The sequence below is a fragment of the Gekko japonicus genome, unplaced genomic scaffold (assembly GCF_001447785.1).
Source record: "Gekko japonicus isolate JY-2015 unplaced genomic scaffold, Gekko_japonicus_V1.1 scaffold2145, whole genome shotgun sequence".
NCBI lineage: Eukaryota > Metazoa > Chordata > Lepidosauria > Squamata > Gekkonidae > Gekko > Gekko japonicus.
Window position 1 is genome coordinate 133,201 of NW_015173737.1, and position 3,700 is coordinate 136,900.

A 3,700-nucleotide genomic window follows, 5' to 3' on the forward strand; every position below is an offset into this window, starting at 1 on the left:
AGCCCATCTACATTGTATAGAGCAGCCTTCTATTTTGTAATAAACAATTGTTTTTCTTATCTTCAAGCTGCGATATAGATTCACTGATACATGAATTGCTGGAATAACAGGCTTTTCTGGAACTAAATATGCTCTGATTTGTGCCTTGGCTGTGGCTTGGAAACACGTGGGCTGTCTGTATCTATCTTTACATACTTTTCTTTTTGCCCGGAATAAGAAAATAGATCTCAATTTGTGCTCTTTATGAGAAATTTAATCTTACATTGTAGGTTTCTAATCACAATGCTCTTGCCATTTCGAACATAATGGATCTTGATTTTTCTTCCATATTTCACTGATTGTAAGAGGTGGAAACCAACTGAACTGTTGACTGTGTTATTCTTTTCTTACAGCGATCGCTTCATAATGAATCAGGCCAAATCCAGTTGTTCCATTACAACTGAATGAGAAGGATACCTTTTTGTTTACACTCTGCCAGGCTGTAGTGCTTTATGGCAGGGTTCTTCAAGACCCACCTCTAATCCTCAGTTAGTAATAAGCTTCGACTGAGTTGCAAGCATATGACATCAGTGTCATAGGACAGGAAGATGAGGAGCCAGAGTTTCCAAAGCTACCCATGCTATAAAGGAAACCTTTTCTCCTGCTGCCTCAGGACTTCCTCCTACTTCTCAGCACACGTGCAAAGAGAAACAGGCGGCATGGTCACCTCACTCTCTCCACCTTAGCAGCAGGTCCTTTCAGAAAGCTACAAAAATGGCAGTTCTATAGAAGCTTGCAACTGAACAGGTGGGGATCCAGGACATACCTGCACCATGGGCTGAATATTACTGTTTTGTTGAAAGGTGCTGCATGGGTGTGCGGAACCAGTTCTCTATGGGCTAGACTACATGTTACCCATGTCATGAGTGTGCTTGAGAAAATGGTGCAGCAGGGAAGGGTAATGCCCCTTCCCTTGTGTTGTACTCCTGATTTAATATGGGCCCAGGTATGCTTGGGAAATGGTAGTTCCCCCATGCCATGACTGTCTGCAAACAGAACGCAATTGGGTCAGGGGAAACCCTGGCCCCACTTGTGTCACAGTTAATATGTCGTTTGGCCCTAATATTCCAGGTTTCTGCTGAGGGGGGGGGATATAAGGACTCATTGTTCCTGTTGTTGCTGTTCCCCCAGCCCTTCCGTATACAGCCCCCCCCCATCATGTTGGTGGCCATACAGTGGACATTTTAAAAATAAAGCACATATATGCTCTTCATGTTGAAAAAGCCAGGGTTGAGGAAAATTCATGGTGATTAAAGCAGGTTTGCTGAGCACACTAGCAAAGGGTACTGTCTAGGACCCTTGTAAAGGGGGCCAGTAAAAGAATTACTGGTGGGATCTGAGTACTACTAGCTATGGTGACTGAGGAGAACCTCCAAGTTCAGAGGCACTAAACCTTTGAGTCTCAGAGCTAGGAGGCAACATCAGGAGATGGGTCTCAGCTTCCCCCTGCCAGCCGTAAATGGATAGCGCTACCTGTTTTAATTCATACTGTTTTCACTACTGAATTATTGTGTTTATATGATTTTATATTGTTGTTGTGATCCACCCTGAACGCGTTCGGGGAGAGGGCAGAATAACAGTTGAAACATATAAATAAATACATAATATGCCCTGTTATTGGCCCTCCAGAGGAACTGGTCGGCCACTGTGTGAGGCAGGATGCTGGACTAGATGGACCACTGGTCTGATACAGCAGGGCTTTTCCTTTGTTCTTAAGTGGAAGAGGAAGGACTACGGAGAAAGGTATGTTAGGGATCATGGGACCAGCATGGATAAAAGCCAGGAAGGTTGGGGGCAGCAGTGAGGAAGGAATAGGGCAAGACTGAGTGGGAAAGTTGATAGAATTCAGAGCTGTATTTGACTGTAGTTTTGCCAATTATTCATGCACTTCTCTACATTTAGCAGTCTCTCGAAGGCTCAGTTTAATCTTTGTAAAGCAGAAGGGCCTGAACCACAGTGACTTCATCATGTCAGGTAATCAATATTCTCTGACAAGATAAATGGTGCAAAGTAGAGCTACTTGATATAATTTGCTAGGACTTGGGGGGGGGACTTTGTCAAAGTACTTTACAGGAGATTAACTAGAAAACACATCATAAAATCAAAATTAAAGTACTCAGGATAAGAAACTGCCCAGTATAGAGAAGTATGTTAGCTACTTTGGTAGCTAACATTGTGGGGTAGTGGTTTGGGTAGTGTGGTGAGCCAGTTTGGTGTAGTTGGTTAAGTGCGCAGACTCTAATTTGGGAGAACCGAGTTTGATTCCCCACTCCGCCACTTGAAGCTGCTGGATGACCTTGAGCAAGCCATACTTCTGTCAGAGCTGTTCTCTCAAGGACAGTTCTGGAAAGAGCTCTCTCAGCCCCACCTACCTCACAGGGTGTCTGTTGTGGGGAGGGGAAGGGAAAGGATTTTGTAAACCGCTCTGAGACTCCGAGTGAAGGGTGGGGTATAAATCCAATCTCTTCTTCTCTTCTTCTTGAAATGTGACAGAATATACACTTTTTAAACCACGTGGGTTGTTAACACACGCTGTAGTGGTAGGATTCAGTGCCTCGTCATTTTCTCACAGTGGATTCCTTTCTGTTGTATTATTTTAAGTTTGTTATATATTTAGCCACTTATAAAGCCTTCCTGATGTAAGGATGGGGGGGTTTCCTTCTGTCCAGCTCATAATCAATTATGTTACCATTAGATATTTGGCCAGGCAAAACTATTAGGTTGACTGACCTGTCAAATATTGGTTATACTTTTTCAAAGCAATAATTTAACAGAGTGACAAGATTTTATTCTCCAACAGAGTATAAATATTTATACTGTTTATAATGATAAACATCAAGGTGGCTATCCGGTATGAGTTTACTAATACATAAGTCCCCTCTAAGTCAATAGGATTTCAGATGTAGCTGATGAAAGGAAAGCAGAAAGGACTGACATCGGAAGCAGGGAGCTAATATGCTGGGAACAGGTAGAAAGGAAAGAAGATAATATTCTGTTTTTAAACTGTTTTAAGCCACTTTTGAGTATTTTATGGTTGAGACACTGGTCATAAATCTAATAAATGAACGAATGAATTGCATTCTATTAAAATCCTAAATTCTAATTGCCTTAAGGTTAACATTGTTTCCTGATAACTTTGAGTTCATAGATCAAAGACACAGGGAACACTTAGCTGGGAGGTTAAGCTAACAGCCAGTGCTGAATTCTTCCATGGAAAAATGCTATATTCTTCCATGGAAAAATTTCTGCCCCACATATGTAAATGTCTATAGTTGTCAGGGCTGTTGTGCTGCAAATCAATCATGTTAGGTAGGCTAAATGTGGAATATGAAGCATGGACAAGCCCCAATGTTTCCACATGGCACATTTGCCTTACGTTGCTAATATTTTGCTAACATTATTTAAATATTGAAATTAAATTTGAATTTTCCAATTCATATTTTCCCAGGAATTCCACATTATTGCTGACAGTATTTTAACATTCAGGCTGTGGTCACAAATACTAAACCATCCACTTTCAGTCCACTTTCCAACTGGATTTTGCCAGTCCACACAGTAATATCCAGTTGGAAAATGCATTGGAAGTGGATTGAAAGTGAATGAATTAGTTGCGTGGGACCACAGCCTTAGCTGGAAGACCCCATGTTTCCCATCGGGTCAC